Below are 21,688 nucleotides of genomic sequence, written 5' to 3'. Positions count from 1 at the left end.
TTGTTCAGTAGTTCTCCAACATTTAGATTTTCAGGGCAATAGGTTTACCTGTTTGCTCAAGCATAGACTATATGGGAAGTAGTTTCAGAATTGCCAACCCAAGCCTCTGCAAAAAGTAAATCTACTAAATTCAATAGTTTATTTGTGTGTGGGGGGGTGTCAGGGTAAAGGTTATATACAGAGATACGCATAAATGTTAAGTGAAAATATTGGTGAATTTTATCAAAAGCATATACTCATGTAGCCCCATTTCTGTTAAGATAGAGAACATTTTCATCTTCCTGAAAACCTGTGCCCTTCCCCAATCAGTCCTTCTTTCAAAGGCAACCACTTTTCTATATTTTTCACTGTAAGTTAATTTTACCTCTTGTAGTATTTCATATAAATGGCATCTTTAGTTTTTATTTGATGTCAGCTATTTTAATGGATATTGAGGGAATCCTACTATTGTTTTAATTTGCCTTACCCTGATGTATGATTTCTAACATATTTTCATGAGTCTACTGGCTATTGGTATGTCTTCCTTTGTGAGCTAATTCTTTTACCACTTTAAAAAAAATTTGTGTTCTATGTTTAGTATTGAATTGTAGGAGTTTTTAATATATATTCTGATTGCGAGTCCTTTTACAAGTAATGTTTTTCAAACATATTCTTATCTGTGGCTTGCCTATTCATTTTTCTTAATGGTGTCATTTAAAGAGAAGATAACTAATTTTATTTAGCAACATATCCTTTTATGATTATTGCTTTTGTTTCCTATCTTAGAATTGTTTTCCTCAGTCTAGCTCACAAAGATTATGTCCCTTATTTTCCTATAGAAGCTTTTTAATTTTAACTTTCATCTTGAGATATGTGATCCATCTGAAATTGAATTTTGTTTATGATCGCAGATGGAATTAAGGAAGACTTGTTTTTTATCCCAGTTTTCCAGCACCATTTGTTAAAAATGCTTGTTGTACCACATTAAGTTGCTTTGGCGCCATTGTTAAAAATCAATTGACTATTTAAATGTGGGCCTATTTTAGAATTTGTATTCTATTCCATAATGCCAGTTGTTGTCTGTTGGGGCCTTTATAGGAAGCCCTTTTTATTCGAGAGCCTTTGCATTTGCATCTAAGTGTCAGAAATGGCTTGTCTATTTTCTTTAAAAAGAAAAGCATTGGCAACAATAAAAAGACATAAGCTGGCTATCATGTTTGGGTGTTAAATAAAGGACACTATCAACCGAGAGAAAAGGTGACCCACAAAATGGCAGAAAACTCTCACAAATCATATGTCTGATAAGGGATGTCAATAGTAGATAAAGAATTAAAACTCATTGACAACACAAAAAACCTGATTCAAAATGAACACAGGACTTGAATAGACGTTCAAGAATCTAAGGAAGTTACACAAATGGCCAATAAGCACTAATCATTAGGGAAATTCAGATCAAAACCACAGTGAGACTTCAAATCCATTAGGATGGCTATTAGAAAGCAAAAGTGGAAACAAACAAAAAACCCAGAAAATAAGGTGAGGATGTGGACAAATTGGAACCTTTGTGCACTGTTGATGGGAATATATTATAAAATAATGCATCCACTGTGGAAGACAGTATTGTGGTTCCTCAAAAAATTAAAAATAGAGTTGCTGTGTGATCTAGCACTTCAACTTCTGGGAATATACTCAAAAGAATTGAAAGCGGAGAGAGAGAGATTGTACATGGCCTTGGCAATAGCCAAAAGGTGGAAGCAGCCCAAGTGTCCATCAAAAGATGAATGGCTAAACAAAATGTGATAAATACATACAGTGGAACATCGTTCAGCCTTAAAATGGAAGGAAATTCTGATACATGCTATGACATAGAAGAAACTTGGAGACCTTACTACACTAAGTGAAATAAGCCAGTCATAAAAGGACAAATATTGTATGATTTCCTTTAACATGAGGGAATTAGAACAGTCAAGTTCATAGAGACAGAAGTAGAATGGGGGTTTCCAGGAGCAGAGTGACAGGGTCGTTCACGGTTTGTGGGTACACAGTTTCAGTTGGGGAAAATGAGAAAGTTCTAGAGAAGGATGGTGGTGATAGTCACACAACAGTGTGAATGTACTTAATGCCTCCAAACTGCCCATTTAATGGTTAAAATGATCAATTCTATGTGTAGTTAACCACAATTTTTTTTTAAAAAAAGGACAAAAAAAGCCTACTGGGATTATGATTAGCTTTGTGCTGAATACATGGATGAATTTGGGGAGCATTAACTAACAACTGAACACTATTGTCTCCTAATCCATGAACTTGGTATATGTCTACATTTATTCAGATACTCAGATATCCTTTACTTCTTCTCACTGTTTTTGTAGTTTCCACTGTACAAGTATTGCAAGTCTATTATTGAATATATTCCAAAGTATTTAATGTTTTTTGATGCAGTTGTATAACAAAATTAATGTCTCTGGTGACAGAGCTCTGGATGAAAGGCTCTTGGTCTTTTATGGACCCAGGGTCTGGGGGAAGGCGAGCCAGCAAGGGCTGCAAAGTAGAAAAGTCCTGGGTCGGTGGATAAGGCCAGTCTTTCAACAAGGAGATTTGGGGGAATGTTTTAGTCTAGCTCCTCCTTCCCCCACACAAGGAGGCCTTAAAAATTCCACCAACCTTGCCATCCTGGAATAAACCCCTCCTGATATTTTTGGAATTCATTTGCTAATATTTTGATAAGGGCTGTGTGTCTATTCAGAAAAGTCTTGTTCTGTTAATTGTTTTTCTTGTAAAGTCCTTATTAGGTTTTGTTATCAGGCTATACTGGCCTTCTAAAAGGTGTCATAAAGTGTTCTGCTCTCCTCTTTTTAAAAAACATTTGTTTAACATTGATGTTATTTCTTTATTGAATTTTTGTTGAATCCCCCAATGAAACCATGTGGACTAGAGTTTTTATCGTTGGAAGGTTATTAATTAATTAATTCAATTTTTAAAATAGATGTAGAACTATTGAAAATTTTTTTCATCTTGTGTTAGTTTGGGTAAGATGTGTTTTTCAAGGAATTTATTTCATCTCAGTTGTCAATTGTTTCTTTAGTCATTCTTATCATTTGAATATGCATTGCGACTATTTGCTTAACACTTTTCTGCTTCCAGCAATATTTTGGATCATATTCTTCTCTTCTCCTGTCTAAGACTAGTCAGTATTTCATTCTTTCTTGTGTCCTTCCTGACTTACATGATTTCATAATGATCTTTCTTTGATTGCTGTTGGGACCCACATAAAATCCTACATCATGCTGTCATTCACTTCTTTGGAAATCATTTGTGAATTGTTTTTACTTTTTCTACTAAAGAAGGGCAGATTCTTGGCCTTCCATTTATTTGTGACAATTCTCATAGTCTAATACAATATGGTGCAAGCAGTTACTTCAGAATAAATGCTTGTTAAATTATTTACTGATGCGTTGCTAGATTTTTACAGTTCCAGCTTTATACAATTGGTAGGGTATGTAATCTCTTTTGAGGGCAGTGACCTTTCTTTAAACAGTTCCTGGTTGGTTTGTTTTACTTTTTAAAATTTACAAACATTTTTAATTTTAAGACAAAGTTAAAAATAGTGTATACATGTTACAGTCAAACAAAAAAGATTAAGCTTTTGATTGACCGATGATTACTGCACCGAGAGTTTGAAGATGTCAGCTGGTCCAATTGCCAGTTCTGTTTTAGGCCAGTCACTTAATTTGTATGGATCTCAGTGTTCTTATCTTAGGAGAGTATGCACCTTAGGCTATATCATCTCTAACGTCTAACACCCTAGCTCTGATATTCAAAGGTTATGTGAAATTTCATCTTCCCAAATCCACCCGCCTATTTGTTTACTTTCTGTCATAGGCTTTGTGTAAACACATACTCTCAGTAGTCTTTCTGTACTATTCTGCAACTATGTAGAATGTGATTGTTTATTTTTTTATTAAGTCTCTTAAAGTGAAAGCTGTTTCCTTGTTGCCCTGTTTCTCATTTAGCTATAGAAGAGTGGAAAATAAGTTGTATCAAAATGCCCACTTCTTTGATAAGTAGCAACATTTTTTTAAAGATAACTATATTGAGGTCTAATTTTCATACCACTGTAAGTGCAGAGCACTAAGATTTTTAATAAATTTGTTCAGCCATCACTGCAATCTAATTTTAGAGTATTTCCCTCACCTCAAAAAGTGATGGTCTATTTATTGTCAATCCTAGCTCCCACCCTCCACCCCAGGCAACCACTGCAAATGTTTTCTTGTCAGTACTTCCTCATAGCTTATTCCTTTCATTTTTTTGAAGATTTTATTTGTTTATTTTTCGACAGAGAGGGAGGGAGAAAAAGAGGAAGAGAAAGGACAATGTGTGGTTGCCTCTTGCGCGCCCCCTACTGGGGACCTGGCCTGCAACCCAGGCTTGTGCCCTAGACTGGGGAATCAACCTGTGACCCTGCGACCCTTTGATTCACAGGCCTGCACTCAAGCAGTGAGCCACACCAGCCAGGGAAACTTATTCCTTTCTTGTCCCACTTTTTTCTTTATCTTAATAGTACTATTATGCATGTTTTTGATTATATGAAAATTAGATATTTTTTCCAAAAGTTTCTAATGCATTAAAGGCAACAAAGATTCTTTGCTGGACCAAGCTTTAGTCAGGTTTCTGAATCTTCTAGGGCTCATTCATCTGCCAACTTCCTTGTAAAATCCAGGTTTAACTTGAACCCTCCTAAGTTAGTTTAACCAGAACCCCTAACCCTTGATACTCATCACCCTAGACATCTGACCAGCTTCCTGTCCTTTCCTCGCCCCCCTCCGCCAGGGGATGTCTGATCACCCGAGCCTGTCTTCGCCAAGAATGAATCCTGGTAGGTTCATTTAGCCAGAACCCTCTTAACTCTGACATTTCCTCTGAGTAATTTTCCAGCCACTGATGCCCACCCTGCTCTTTGGCTGTAAATTCCCACTTGTCCAACTTCAGAGTAGGGCCCAAACTCTCTCCTCTACTGTAAAAATCCCATTGCAGTGATCCCTTTAGTGTGATGTTCCTAAGTAAAGTCTGCTTTACCATCTTCAATAAATGTCATTGGATATTTTTTTTTCTTTAACAAAGGAACTTCTAATTAAAGAAATACTAAAGTTGGTCTTGAAATGTGAAAAAATAATCTCATGTTATTTTTTCTTCAAATTGATATTTTTAACATTGGATATATAAAAAAGAAACCTGCTAAATTTATGTAAAGAGCCTACATTTCATGAAATTTTAAAGTCTTTATACATTTTTTGGAGACAGTATTGTGTAATGAATGATCAGGCATGAAGATTTATACCTGCTCAGTTGGGTTTGAAACCTGTTTCTGTTTTTGTCAACTCTGCCTTTATCTTCCCAGTGGCTTCGTTTTCTTATCCGTGAAATAGCAGTAAACAATAGTACCTACTCCATAAGTTGTTGGAGGATTAAATGAGATAAATACAAGTAAAGGACTTGGCACAGTAGTTAGGGAATTATAAATGTTCTATACATGCAAACAGCACCAACAACTATAATAAAATACATATATAATGTTTACTGTATAGCAGGTACCTCATATATACATATTAAATCATCTGATCCTTAGAACTATCTTAATGAGCTAAGCAGCATCATTATCTCCACTGGACTGAGGAAACTAAGTCATAGAGAGCTTAAGTAATTTCCAGAAAGTTGCATAGCTCAGAAGTGGTGGATTGGATATCTAAATTCAGGCAGCTGGCTCCAGATCCTGTGCTTTTAACCCTGTACTGTCTCGGCATAATCGAACACGTCAGCTCCAGGCTGGGTAAACCTGCCTTTGGTCAGTGTATTTGTTGGAGGCTAAATGATGACATCCCTTTCAAAATCAAAGTTGATGTTTTGGTTTTCATTATTTCATTATTTTCATGACCATATTTGCTGTTTTTTGAGACTTTAGTGCTATAATCTTTATTCTAACCATGCTATTTGACTTTCTTTTATTAAAATTGTGCTTTTCCTTTTTAATTCTAGATGTTATGGAATTATTCTTTATTCGTATTTTATATTGAATGAGGATCCTAGCACTAATAGTGCATCTGTCCTTTTTAGGTAACTTGGGAATATTTGTTTTTAAGGAAATAACTCACTTTTTGTCAGACAAGATTACATTTTTTTCAGATTATTTTAAGACATGTTAACATCTGAAGAGTATATAAATACAACATATTTACATTGTGTTGTGTGTATATTAAAATCATATATGTATACATATTTAACAAATATAATACCTACATTTAATATTAGCCTCTATATATTGATTGAAGTTGCTGTTCGTGAAGATCTGTGATGCCATCTGTAGTTTGACTCTTCTGGTCATTAGTCATTTTATTTGTGGTCATCTCTTTATGGAATGCTGTTGTAGTCCCTCTGTGTTTTCGTGAAGAACAGCACACACCACTGCTCTGATAGTAGACTGAAGAAATCTCTGGGTATACAGTCACAATGACGTGACATTTTAGAGAGGTGAGTATTTCTGTTGACCCACAGTTGTGCAAAGAATGAAAAGGCAAGATTACAAGCACCATATATTTATATTTTGTGGATTAAATTTGGAGATCCTCTAGATCTTGCATGTACAGCAGCCTCTAGATTACCTGTGATCTGAGGGGCTTTTTTTGTTTTTGTTTTTGTGAGAGGAGGGGTTTAAATGAGTAGAACGATACAAAATACGAGACAAAGAATTGCTGTCCTTTGAATTGCATAAATAAGGACATTGTCATTGCGGAATCTGCATAAAATGTCAGTTTGTTTCTTAGTTGAGAAGTTTTGCATCATTAATCTTTTCTCTAGCATACGTGAAATTGAGAGTTAAGTACACTTTAACATACGTTTCGGAGAATTAAATCTCAGAAATACATAAACTCAGTGTGATCCTTTTCAGGTATTAAAGTGTGTGTGTGTATTTTAGTTAACACTGGTATTTGAACAGAAATGCTTTCAAAATTGTATTTTATTTTTAAGGATAGAGAAAAAAGTTATCAAAGCACATATTTTTCTCTTACTTTATGTACTCATTCTCTAGATGTGGTTTGCATCATTAGTATATCTAACTTGCCAATGAATATTTATGTTGTATGTGGAGAGGTTGTTAGGAAAACCCAATGATAATTCTTTTGTTTATTAAGGGATAAACTTCCTCTCCCTTTTTGGTTTTTGGCAATGGTAGTGCATTTAATATCCATCTTAATATGCTCAAAAGTGAGCCTCCCTTGAAAACTTAAGTAACTAATCAGGAGAATGGTGGGAGGGCATAGGGCTGAACTTGAAAGGTAGGAAATGTAAGCAAGGCTCTGCCAGCAAGAGGCTGTGTTTCCATGAGGCACACAGGTAACTTTTTGGGGAACCAGTTATTTCATTCATAAAGTAATCAGTATATTAAGTCGATTGGGAAGCCCCTTTAATTTTCATGTTTTATGATTTTATACTACTGTAGGAATGAAAAAGAGAGAAATTTGGAAATGAAAACTATTATCCAGGTGAAAAAATTCTGAACAATTTATAGCACAAATCTCCCACCAACAGTGCTGTTAATTGTAGCGTTAGCCCATAATATTTTTCTAATTTCAATTTTGGTTATATGTGGGTTGTTAGGCAGCCACTTTTCAGTTTTTACTGATTTAGATGTATGTTTGTGAGAAGTATTGATAGTAGTTTAATCTGAAAAGTTTTTTGGTTTCTTAATTCCTTAAAATATTATACACTGAGCTTTTAAATAGGCAATAGGCTAAAATATATCGTAGATGATAGTAACATGTTATCTGGGCATTTATAACATTTTCCATATTTAGTCACTTGATGGCTCCTGATTATTGTGTGTATGTGATCCATTGTTTCTTTTCATTTTAATTCTTAAGAATTTTTCATTTAATTGTTAATTCATTTACATCCTTTTTGTGAAGCCATTTCATGGAGCAATTGCATCTTAAACTGAAATGAATTAAGATGATCAGTTTCTGAACTAGCCCTTCCTATTACCATGTACTTAACAGGACTGAAAGCTAAATTTAGTGTACCTAATATACAGCAGGCTCCCATTTAGAAGGACTTCCCTCTAATTCTGTCTCACCTTTTAGACTGAACTCATGTATTATTAAGGAAGTGCATAATCAAGAAAGGGTTTGACACTGCGAGATGACTTGGTAGCTGACTTTTTCCAGTGCACGTAAACAGTGCATTGACTCTCTGTCACAGGATCACTTTTAGCCCGATCACCACCGAAATCACCGCACTGTGGTTTCCTGAAAATGCCGTAATCCTTCAAATGCCACATTAAACCGGGAGAGAAAGCCATCAGTAGTGCCGGCACGGTTATGTAGAAGAATGAGCCATGAACCAAGCGAAAAGATGTTCTGGAAGAACAGTAACCTTTCCCTTGATGTGTGCATTTCCCATTACATTTTTGACACAAAATGTTGCAAAATGATTTAATGGTGGCATTTTGTTTTGCTGACTCCTTTTATTCATTAAAAAGAAACCAAAGTTAGGATAGGAATGTAGGGGAAGAGTGACCAAGCACTGAATTCTATTATATGAATGTTTTCTAAATAAATAAATATTTTAGGAACAAGGTGTTTTTCCCTTTTTACATTGTATGTTGTATACAAATCACTTAATTCTATTATATCTTCACAGTGATGTTATTTTTTTCTTTAAAGTTCAGTTTTTTCTCCATTTCCTCTTTGTTTTCTTTCTAGTAACCACTGCTCATAAATGACCACTGCTCATTGACTGACCACATGTCAGTAAATCAGGAAAGCTTTGTTTAGTCATTAGATAAACCTCACGTACTACTTGTAACCTAGAAAGTGTCTGCCTTTTTACTCTCACTTTGGATGTGTATCACTAGAGTTGTGCAAGGATGTATACCACTGTAGCTGTACAAGGACACAAAGTATGGATAGACTCAAAGGCCCACAGGATTATGTCTGTTAACTTTGACAGGATACATTTCTGTTGGCAGTGAAGCCATGAAGTTGTCCCCGTGAAACCAGTACAGAGCTACCCACCAGCAGTGTTGACTGTGACCCTGCACTGAGGATACCACTGCAGGGACAGCAGGGAGTGCCCCGTGGGTGCCCATTTTAAAGCTCCACTTGGAGGCAGAGGCGCCATGCTGCACCCCAGTGGTGAGCTGCATTACTCGGCCTGGGTGCCACTGTGGTCACGTGCTGCAGCTTTAACAAAAAGATACCGTGTTTGGATTTGTGTGTACGTGTGTAGACAACAATGTGGAAGCTAAAATTGACATTTTTATGTACAGTTTTTTAATCTTTGATTTTTATTTAATTTTGGAAACCAGGTTTAAGAAAAAAACAGTACAAAGCTTATTTATACCTATGAAAACATGGCAAGAAAGAGAAAGAAACTTGCCAAAATATAGTTTGTAAAAATTTTGCAGCATTGGGTTTTCAGTGTCAGTATTGATATGGAGTGCCTGGGTCCCAGCTCAGTCACACAGTTTTACTGTGTGGGTAACACAGAGTCAGAGTCAGTTGTAACGCAGTTCCATCTGACCATCTGGCTGAATGTTAATCTAATTTTTGTCAGAATAGAGCAAATAAGGGTATAAAGTAATTGTCTGGGTCTTCTTTTCACTCCAGTTTGAAAGAAATTTGTTAGCAGGTTAAAAACTCCTGATTTGGCTTTCTGGGGTAACTCCGTGGCACTAGAAGACACTGTGCTTCTTTACTTGCTTTGTTTTCATATAGGTACTTTGGTATACAGGGTCCGGCAGAAGGAAGGCCTGCTTGAGTGTGGTTGGTAGGGTAATAGTAGCGGTGTAATAATTTATAGCTTTAATTTGAACATTTCACCTAAAATGTCATATGGTGTGCTTGAGTGTGATATTTTGTTACAGAATTACATGCTTATGATTTTGTAAGAAAGATTTTGTAATAAAATGGGGCATTATTTCAGTATCACAGAAATGGAGATCCTGTGGAGGGTTATCAGCAGGGAGGGGAATGGGGGAAAGGGTACAGGGAATAAGTAGCATAAATGGCAGGTACAAAATAGACGGGGGGGTGTTAAGAATAGTATAGGAAATGGAGAAGCCAAAGAACTTACATGTATGACCCACGGACATGAACTGAGAGGGTGGGGTACAGGTGGGAGGGGTGTGCAGGGCGGAGGGGAATAAAGGAGGGAAATGAGACAACTGTAATAGCATAATCAATAGAATATATTTAAAATAAATAATAAAAAATTAAAAGGGGGCATTATTTGTGCCATACTCTGTATAGTGCCATATTATTTTGCTTTCCTCCATTGATTAGCTTCTAAGTCTTTACTCAGCTGTTTATTTCAGTGGCTCTTGTGACATGAATTATATTCACGAGCTTTCTGACCCCCAGTACCCTTCTCACTTGCTAATTAATCTCTAGGTCATATCATTCACATTCATAGCTTTGCATGTGCGTGTGTTTTGTATGACACATATAGACACGTGTATAATACTCTAGCATTCTTCTGCTATTGGATAAGCAGTTGAAATATTTAAGAAGAAAACAACTAATTAAAATAATATTTTTGATTTTCAGACATTTAAAAAGTATTTTGTACAAATTTAGTATAATTTTTATATAACTATACTCTTTAATTAAAAAAATGAATTTTCTTGTTTCAGCTGTCTTAGTTATATATCCTTATCTTGTATCATAGTAACTTCCACCCCAGAATTTAGTACAAGGAAATAGTAAAAGAAGAAAGCTGTATATATAAAAGAACATTTATAATGATATTTATAGTAGAAAAATCATAAGTAGTAAAAACACACAAGTCCAAAAATAAAAACAGCATAACAATTGTATAGGAGAGTTAGGATAAACTACAGCAAATCAGTAGAACAAAAAGTATGTATCTTTTATAAGTTGCAAGATAATTACATAGGATGATAAAAGCTATTTTAGGAGATAAGTATATACTACTTTATTTTTACATATAGATACCTAGAGACTGAAAGAGAACAAAAAATGAGCATGTTGTGGGGTTTTTTTGGTATGGTAAGATTATGGGTAAAATTACATTTTTTTACAAAATTTAACATGAATTTAATAAGTACCAATTTCCATTTTCCTCATGTTCCAGATCTCATCACCCCTTCTGTTTCTCCCTGTGTAACAAATGACCTCATGACCTGCTTAGCATAGCAAACAGTCATCAGACAGAAATGCCTACACTTTGTAACATGTAACCCCTAACTTACCTGTAACAGTAATATGCTTAGGCACCTCTCCTCCCCAACCCTTCCCTCTCCGCCTTTCCTAACAGTGCAGAAGAGATTCCCTTTTCCTTCCGAAGCTAATATTTCTACCACTGCCCTGTATCCCAACCTCCTTGACTTTATTTCCTACTCTTCTATATCTTCAACTTCTTTTTCTTCATTGATTCCTTTCCTTTGGCTTTCAAGACATAGCATTCCTCTAGGTGTTCTCTTTTCTGCAGAGGTCTTTCCTATAGACTCCTCTACTTCTGCCTGCCTTCCCTGCACATTTAGTGCTCCTTAACTTTCTGTCCAAGGTCCTTTCTTCATTTTACATGGTCTCTGGTGATTTCGTCTCTGACATATCTTCCATTATTCCAATAATGGTGAATATTTCCAAAATTTTAATTACAGCCAGACTCTCTACTTAGTTTCTGACAGGTATAGTCAAATGCGCAAGATATCGCTAGTTGAGATTTCGCAGGCATCTCACATCTAGTGTGTATACTCCTGACTCGATTTCTCATAGCTCCTAATAATCTGTATCTTCAGTCTACATTTTCACTTCTACTCTCTCAGTTTTGGCCTTTGTACTGTCTTATTTGAGCTTTTGCAGAACACTTTCTAAAAGTTTTTCCTCTTGATAGTTACCTTTTTCTCCAGTTAATTCATCCATAGCCCTCTTTCTAGATCACATACTTACGTTATCTGTTTGCTTACGTCTTTTCAGAGGATCTCCAGGAAAATATCTAGAGCCCTGTCATGTAACTACAAGTACCCTTTACTCCAACCATACCAAACTGCTTTTTTATTGGACATATATATATATAAGAATATACATACATATTTAAAATTGTATTTTCTTCTTGCCTCAATTTTATTTCACATATTCTCTGCCTGATAAATTCCTACTTTTTAACACTTGCTTTAGTATTTGTTTATCTTTTTTTGTTTATCCTTTCCCTAACCCCCTCTCTCCTAGTCCTCAAGCAAAGACTATTTACCCAATATGCTTCATTAGCAGCGATGCAGGCCTCTGCATTAACACTTGTCATACTATCTCTGTTATAACACTTGTATGAAATCTCTCCTAACTTAGAGTCTTATACTTTTTCATTTGATCCCCCACCCCCACTGTACTGTGAACTTAGTGAAAGAGTTTTACCTTCTATCTCAAAAGCCAGGGTAAGGCTTGGCATGCTGTAATCTTTCAGTACATTTTTGAATGCATAGTTTGTAAAAGATCACTTGTTTGTGAGAGAAGCTTGAAACCCAGACCTCTCGACTTCGGGGTTCATTATCATACTGTTCCTGCAGGGTCTGTGTTACTAAGTTCTCATACTAATCCAACCCTTTTTGAAGAATGTATTATAATGCACACTTGTATCTTTTTGTGCCCTACCAGTAATGTTTTATTAATGAAATGTGTGTAATTTTTAACACTTTTATTCTAGTGTCTCAACTGTTTATCATTTTAATGGTTTTGGAGTATATCGTCCCTTCTGCATTTACTATACACGTCTCCTCATTGTTTAAATATTTGAAAACCCTTTTGCAATGTCAGGTCACTGTATTTTCACGTTTCACATCTGTGACAATAGCTACTTTTATTCTGTCACATTTTACTCACTTAGTCTGGTCACTTAAGTGTAATTGGTGATCAGTTCTTGATACGTGTCTTGAGCTTTAATCTTCACAGTCATATCTTTTTAAATTCTGCACCTGGTACAGCAGTCATATTATATCCCATATATGAAATTGTTCACTTTATAAATTTCCTAGATCTTGATCTGAGTCTGGCGGTCTTAAATCTCTGAAAACAGTTTTTGGTAAGGTGTGATTTATTGATATCAGATAGAATTTTCATGTGTAGGAAAGTTTTTCACTGCCATTAAGCCTCTTCTTTTATGCTGATAAATAATAACTCATACATTAATATATAATATAGAAACATCCTTATATAAGTAATGGCGTTGCCTACTTTCTACTTTATTGCTTGACCTGTAATACTCTAAGAAAATACTAGATTTGGAATTAGATTATTTGTCTTCATCTTGACTGTTATTTTTATCAACTATAATTTTGATTTTTCTATAATTTACTTTATTTATTAGTGGAACTGGATTTAGAAACTAGAATGTAAATAAGTGACATGCCTTAATATAAATTTCAAAAGATTTATTTACTGTTAAATCTGGATTTTTCTCTTTAAAACCTTGCATATTAGAAAGAAGTTTCTTGTGATCTTTATTTCCTCACATGATTATCTGAAAATTAAATTATTAATTCCAGGATTTATTATTTCTCTCCAAAACAGTACCTTTTTAAATTTACCCAGGTTGGTTATGATGATATTTAATTCTATCCTAGACAAGGGCATGCTGTTTTTTAATCAGTGTGTTTTATTGTACCCTTACTTTAGTTCTTTGGTTAAAGAGAAAGACATTTAGAAAACTATTAAAAAGTGGATAACCCAGTTTCTTGAGCCTTTCTTTCATAGGCCCTATATCAGTTGTTTGAGGCCTTACGGTTTTCCTTTGAACTATAGATGAGTACTCTGGAAACTTTTTATGAGGTGTTTACTATATTCCTAAAATATTTAGGCAGTGTGAAAAAAGTATTATGAGTGAAGAAAAGAGTGACCAGTTACAGTGGTTGATTATTACCTTGGGACTATACTGTTAAAAACGTACATGTATGATGTGACTTTAGTGTAAACTTGTCTGTGCATTCTGTGCATATGCCATTTTTAGCACAAAAATAATATATGAAGCCAAGAACTCTGTGTGACTTACTTCATAAATAGCAACCACTTGAGCACTATGAGATGTGATAGATTGAACTAGAGAAAAGTAACTGTTTAAGTGCGTTCTCTCCAAATAATTGCAAGCAGAGGAGGAGTTCTGCTTTGAATTAAAGTGTTAGGCGCTCCCTGTAATTGCTTAGTAAATCAGATGGACACAGACAGCTGTTCGAGGAAGATGGGCCTACGGGACTAAATCAATGGGATGCAGTCACTTCCCAGTGAAATTGCATCACTCAATAACTTTCCATTTAGGTGACTGAAATCTTCCAGACCCAAATTTCTCTTGTCAGATTACTTATTTGTATCAATTATTAAAGAATCAAAAAATTGCCTGATTATATCCAGGACCTTCTTGTGACATGGCCTGTGAATGTAGATCTTTTTTAAAAGAGAAGTTGAGTTTCACACAGAGCACCGAGCACATTGACCAGAGATTTCTTTTACTGTTCTTTTGAAGCTTTCCTTTGTCAAAAAATTACGGAATCTATTTTTCCCTGTTCTCTTAAAAATAAGTTGCTTGTGTTATTGTCATAAATTTATTTTTCAAATTGATTTCATATTCATTAGAGATATTAAAATCTATTCATTTATTTGTCCATCAACTTGTTATACAGAGGGTATATAAGAGACATAATAATTTAATGGATCATGGGCATATTTCATAAGGAAGGAGGGAGAAATTTTTATACTAAACCAAGGTGATGTTTCAGTTGGTCTCACAGTCTGAGCAGGTTGCAGAACATTAATATGGTGGGTAGCAAATCCTAGAGAATGAATGAAGGTGAAAAGGAGACAGGGTGGGGCTATTGAGTTGTGTGGTGCAGGTGTAAGGTAGATCGGGGCCTGGGTTCCGGCTGAAGAGTCCTGGTTTTAAGAGTCCTTTTGGGGACCCTTTGAAGGCAAGAGATGATAGGGAGGCCAGTGCCTTAGCAGACTGGCACTGTGGCGGCCGATGTGATGAATGAATGAGCATCTGGAAGCAGACCAGTGTGGGGGCTATGCATCCAGACTGATGGAGAAATAAATGAAAAGGATTCAGGAGACATAAATTCACACTAGAGGTTTTAGCAGACTTAACTAAAATGGGGAAGCAAGGAAGAAAGGCAAGTGTTAACTGAAACTGGCTGACTTTAATACCACTACAGAGTATGTTCCTTACTATCTGAAAGTAGAATATTCCTGCGAATCTTTCATAAGTGGAAATGGTGTTAAATTGATGAAGCAATTGCCCTTAATTTACATGGAAAAATTTTTGAACACTCCCAGAACCCCAAAAGAACCTACCAAATAGCACATTATCATAACACTAACATAATAAAAGCAGGAATGATTTGATGGCCACACAGCCTGTATAAGGGAGAAATAGTGTATGTGCAGTGTAGATTCACTGAACCAGAATTGGGAAGGCAGTGAACACACTGGGAGGCTGAGAGCTAGCGACATTAGGCTAAGTCGATGGAGGTTGGGGTGGTATGAGGTGTAGGAGACTGGGATGTAGGAGAGAGGGGAAAAGGGTCATCTATTAGCATCTCACTGTCGTTTGACTCCATCAGGACAGGCGCCTTACTAACATCTACACCTATGTCTGCCTGACTTGATGTCGAAGGTCGAGGTCTGTCATCTGTGTGGCTGATGGGGAAGACTTGAAATATGACAGTATGCTTGACTTCTTTGCCTCATCTTTCTATCATGGAGTTCTTGGTAGACACTGAAAACATCCTGAAAATCTGCGCAAAATTTATGTGCCCTTTCAAAACCCAGTATATTTGTGGATGCAGGCAAGTACAATGCGTGCCCAATGCCCTTATTTCATTCACCTTGATCGAGACCCTTAATTATGTCCAGTTTTACGCCAAGAGTAACACTCTCAGGAGCTCTCTTAGGCTTCTGATAACTTACACCAAACACATCTTGCTAAGGGAGCTAAAGTAATAATAAAGGGAGCTAAAGCACAGATGCTCACAGACACAGTTCAGAGCTATGGGGGCTTGCTGCTGAGATGCTGAGTGCAGTTCTCTGGGAAGGAACATGGGGTACTACCTACTTTCACTGTTCAAGGTGCGTGCTGTCTCTGCAACAGTTCACTTTAAAACAAACACTGAATGCTATTTTCGCCTTTCCCTTTTTTTTAAAGTGAAAATCATCTTTGGATTTCTTTCTGTTAGTGAAAGCAGGTACTAATGTAGAACTTTTGTAAAAGTGAAGTAGCGTAATATGAACTTTTAAAAAGTGGAGGATACCTGTAGTTGGAAAGACTAATGGTTCCACTAACAGAAAGATGAGTGGCTAGGCTGTGTTTACTTTTTGGCGACAAATACAGTAGGTGAATGGTGTCATAGGGGTTTTTTAGTTGTGTTAAATGAGAAATTTCAAAAACGCATTTAAAGTTTTGGAGCACAAATACAGAGCAGACTCCAAGTAGATTTGGTAACTGTTACAGATTTGTTCTACCCAACTCAAGTATCTCAACCTAACTCTCCTACCTTTAAGTAAATGACTCTGCCTCTGAGTGGATACTGAAGGTCTGTCTGGTAGGAAAGCACATTCTCTAAGAATGGAGGAACCCAAAGAATTGGGTAGGTGTCCTTGGTTTAGTTGAGCCACAGGCTAAATTCAGAGAAACTTAATTACCAAGTAGGAAATCCTCAAGATGAGATTGCTTAGTACTCAGTGGGTTTTTTTTTTCTTTTTTCATTAAAGCTTTGTTTTGGTGACCAAAATATCTTTGTATCTAAGTCATATTTGTCTCTGCTTAGCTGAATGTTAACTGGCCTGCCTTAGGTAAAGGTGTGGAACATTTGTAACTTGTTTCCTACCCCCTTTGTTTATTTACTTATTTGTTTGTTTGATTTTTAGCTTCTGTTCCCAAGCCTTGTCTTGTTTCCGTCATACCAGCTGAATTTGCTGTACCTCAAGGAGAGCTTCTTAATCTTTAGGGTATATTCAAATAATCTGAAAGTCATATTAAACCTCACTGTTTCTGTTTTGGGCCTTCTGGGGTGGTGCCAAAGAATTTGTGTTCCTAACAAGTTCTCATTTAATGCTTATTTTGATGGTTCGGGGGCCACACTTTGAGAATCATTGCTCTGTTCCAGAAGCCTTTTAGCTTAAGCCCTAAGATAGTGGTTGTCAGCCTGGCTTGGGTTGCAAATCACCTGTAGAAAGAATTACAAGCAAAACAAACAAAAAATCCCCACTCTTTGAGATTCCAAACCAGTAGATTATAAATTTATGGGGATGGAGTGTGTGCATCTCTGGTTTTACAAAGCTTCACAGGTATTAGGTACGTAGTAGTACCTCATAGGTACTGCCTAACAGTACCTGTGCCAGTTCTCTCTCAGGCCCTTAGCTTTTACACTTTTATTATATGAAGTTCTAACTGTTTGAGGATGACTTTAGACAAGCATTCATTCAACAAATAATTATTGTATATTTATTTCACCTGATCCTGGACTTAGTCCTGCAGGTACAGAGGTGAACAACATAGGAATGGTACTTGAGAATTTAGATATTGCTGCCTTTTTTTTTTTTTTTTTTTTGCATATGTTCATGTATTTACTGATCTAAACCTAAATGAGTAGGCCTTTGAAGCCTTTATACTGTAGCTGCACTTGGGTAGGGACCTCATAGACCACGAGCCCTGTTACCTGCCAGCTCAGCCTGATCATTGACTCTTAGAGGCTTTAGGGAGGAGACACAGTTATCTTGGACCAGATGGTTTGAGGAAATGTTGAAGGAGGGATGCCGAGAATCTCAGAATCATTTAAAGCTCTGCCTGCAAAATGATAGACCAGGTAAAAACGTGTTTTTCCCTCACGGTGTCGCAAGAATCAGATTGGCAATGCTAGAGGCTCTAGACAGCTCTGAAAGAGTGTGACATCTGATAATATCTCTTAGAGACCATGGCCTAGCGTCTAAGAGCTCTGCTTTTACTGTAGTCAGGAAGTTCAAGACAGTCCGGCACAGCACAGCTTTTCAGATTTAGACTCTGAGCTTTAATTTCCCTTGTGACTTTATCTTTAACTCCTGGGTTATGGAGAAGCATTGTTGTTGTGTTTTCAGATATTTGGAGAATTTCCTATGTACCTTTCTGTTAATAATTTGTAGTTTAATTCCATTGTGGTCAAAGAACATATATTGTATGGCTTCGGTCTTTTCAAATTCATTGAGGGCTTTTTTTTATGTTCCAGATTATGGTCTATCTTGTTCCATTGGCACTTCAAAAGAATGTACTTACCTGTTTTTGAGTGGAATATCCTGCAAAAGACTAGGTTGATAGTATTGTTCAGGTGTTTTTATATATACTTACTTTCATCTACTTGTATTATTAATTACTAAGGAAGAGTACTAAAGTCTCCAACTATAACTGTAGATTTGTATATATCAACTTTCAGTTGTTAGTTTTTGCTTTATACATTTTGATTCTCTTTTGTTATTTCTTCTTGGTGATTTGCCCCCTTTGTTAACATAATGTCCTTTTTACCGTGGTAACATTCTTGTGTTCTGAAGCAAACTATGATATTACTATGAGCACACCAGATTTCTTTTGATTGCTGTTTCCATGGCATATCTTTTACCCTCCTTAGCTTAACTACATCTTTTATTTAAAATATTTATATTTGTATGACATTTATTCACACACATATACATACAAAGACACATGGACCACATTTAAAGTGGATTGGGTTTCTAGTAAACTGCATGTAGTTGGAACTTGCTATTTTATACAGTCTGAGAATCTCAATCTTTTGATAGGATTGGTAACATTACTTAGAGTTAATGTAACTATTGATATGGTTGGGTTTAAATCTACCAGCTTGGTATTGTTTTCTGTTTACTTCATCTGTTCTTTGTTATTTCCCCATATTTTTCTGTCTACTTTTGTATTGTGTATTTTTTATGATTTCATTTTATCGATATTATTATCTTATTATTTAGACCTCTTTTAAAGAACTTTTAGTGGGGGACCCCCAAAATCCAGAATTTATTTATAAATATTGTGTATTTATCCTTACATGTTTAAGCTTCAGTCACCGTCAAAGTACTCTCTATATGATGCAATACACCTATGGAGGTTTTTTTTCCCACTGTTCAAAACAGTTTTTGAACTCATCAATTTTGATGCCTTTTAGTGCTTCTGCTGTTTTTGTTTCACTTCTTCCACATGGCAAAATGTTTCCCTTTGAGGATTTTTTTCATCCAGGGAAACAAAACAAAGTCCCTTGGAGAGAGATCAGGTAAATAGGGAGGGTAGGACACTGGGGTCATGCCATTTTTGGTCAAAAACTGCTGAACACTCAGTGCAGTCTGGGCAGGGGTGCTTGTAAATCACCCATCATGAAATGGGCAAATGCGTTGAGTCTTCAAAAAAATTCACTGAAGCTGACCACAGCCTCTCACAACAATGCCAGCTGGTACACTGATACAGATGGGTTCCTAGAACACTCACCTAGTGGGGAAGGCCTCTATAAGGGGCCTATCTTTCAGAAAATAATTCTGTTTTGGGGGTCCCCCTCATACACCCTGAATGTATCACTGACTCCCTTTAAATATGATTTCACTGCTTCACAAGTAGTGTAAAACCTTAAAACAAAAATGCCAGAGGTAGAATTAATACTAGCTCAGTCTTCCTTTCCATCACATTCTCAAATTCATTGTTTATTCCATTGGATCTAACTCAGTGACTTGTTCAATGTCATTGCACTGAATAAGAATTGATGAAGTGTACATACTCCCAAGTCTTGGTATGTTTGTCTCTCCCTCTATTTCTGTCTATCTGGCATTACTTTCCTTTATTTTTTCCTAACTTCGAGCTGTCATAAGTGCTATGATGTGAAAATAAAGACTTTTAACATTCAAATTTAAAGAAAGAGCAATGTGTGGGGAGGAGGGAGTATATGTAAATCTTGGTATACCTGGTCAATAATTTTGCAAATCTACAACTGTTCTAATAAGTTACATATGTTTTTTACAAAATGTAAAGGCAGGTAAGTGGAAATACATATATATGAAATCTTTATTTGATATAAAATTATATTGTGTACATACCAAAAATTCAAAAATATAAAAAATGTTTAAACCCATATAATCTTATAGCATCTTCATATATTTTTAATTCACACAATTTTAATGGCTTTGTTCAAAATTTTAAAAACAAAGCTATTGTGTGTTATTTGCAAACTAAAAAATATCAGAATAATTTGGGAACAATTTTCCATCATAATGTTTCTTTATATCCATTCCCTCCCTTCCCATTCTTGTCACTTCCCGGAAACCTTTCTCAGTGTTCGTTGCACTGTTCTTTACTGTGTTATTCTGTACACCTTAGCTGCTTCATTATTTCCTCCTGCCTTCTTTTTGGGTTTCTCACTTTTACTTAGCCCTCCTTGGAGCTTTCCCTTGGCTCTCCTCATTTTTTACTGCTCGTATAACTGCATTCTGAAGCTCTAATGTGTCTTGCTTTCCCAACCTTCTGGGTCTTTCTCTTGTCTGATAAAATGGCCAAAATCAGAATTCCAGTCATTGTGGAAAGCCCAGCAATATTCTCCCAGATACTCCGAGAAGGCCGTATGTTTTCCTGCCTCTTCATTCTCCACTGGGTTATGCGGTTCTTCATTTTCCAAGTACCGTTATTACAAGATTTTCTTGAGCATTTACTGAACAATTTAGGGTAACAGAGAGGTCTTATAGCACAGAACAGTGTGAAATCTAAATTTGAATGCTTTTTATCACTGTTCTTACAAGTTACTTGGCCTTCCCTATAACCAATAATGTGGCTTTTTGCCATAGATCTGGCTTTATTAAAAGCAATAGTCAGTGATTTAAGTTAATGTCTTTAGACCTAAAATGATGCTGTATTATACATAATGAAGAGAATCTAAAGAGGAAATTAGAAAATAAATTGGGTCTTGTAAAGGAAACTTTACTTAAAAAATTACTTTTTAAGAATGCTTTTCTATTAGTAAAAATTAGGGAAGAGGTGTTTAATTTTCAAAATATTTATTTTTGTATAATGAAAATAGCCAAGCTGCCCCTGAATTATTTTTATTAAGGTCATATTCTGATAAAATTGGGATTAGAAAGAAAATGTTTACTCAGTATATTTTTTCTTTTATGAAGTTGATTTGATGATTTTGTTAGACGTGTGGAATGGCTAACCCACCTCACACATTTAGTATTAATATATGGCATCCCTTGCCTTTCAAAATGTATTACCTATTAAAACACTAAAACTTCATAAGTAACTTTGCATGATTCATAAAAAGTGTTTACATTGTGTTAACATTTTAATTTTTAAATTTTAAAAATATAAATGCATTATTGACAAGCAGTTTGCATTTAAAGGAAACAGAAGCCTGGACGTGGTATACATTAATTACATAGTGAAGTGTGGTATTTCTGGAGTGCACAATTTTAGAGTAGTAAACATCATAATTTCAAGCACTTAGAGCAATGAAATATTTCTTGTTTCACTCATTTATTTTTTAGTCAAATTTACTTTTGTAATTATTTACTTATTTTCCATCACAGTATGTCAATATTGTTAATGTATACAGAAGGGATTATCTATTTTCAATCCAGTTGTTTGTTAAGACTGGGACCATAGTCACAGTTCTGTTACTGGCCCAGTGAATGACTTTGAA

At 35.7% G+C, this 21,688-nt stretch overlaps 1 protein-coding gene across 7 annotated transcripts in view; it reads left to right on the top strand.

Moving 5' to 3' along the window:
• The window catches only part of PHF14 (PHD finger protein 14), a 179,719-nt gene that overhangs the window by 78,612 nt on the left and 79,419 nt on the right, over positions 1-21,688 (top strand). The window lies entirely within an intron of this gene.

This window comes from Desmodus rotundus, chromosome 6, assembly GCF_022682495.2.
Source record: "Desmodus rotundus isolate HL8 chromosome 6, HLdesRot8A.1, whole genome shotgun sequence".
NCBI lineage: Eukaryota > Metazoa > Chordata > Mammalia > Chiroptera > Phyllostomidae > Desmodus > Desmodus rotundus.
This window is presented reverse-complemented; position numbering and strand designations above follow the sequence as displayed.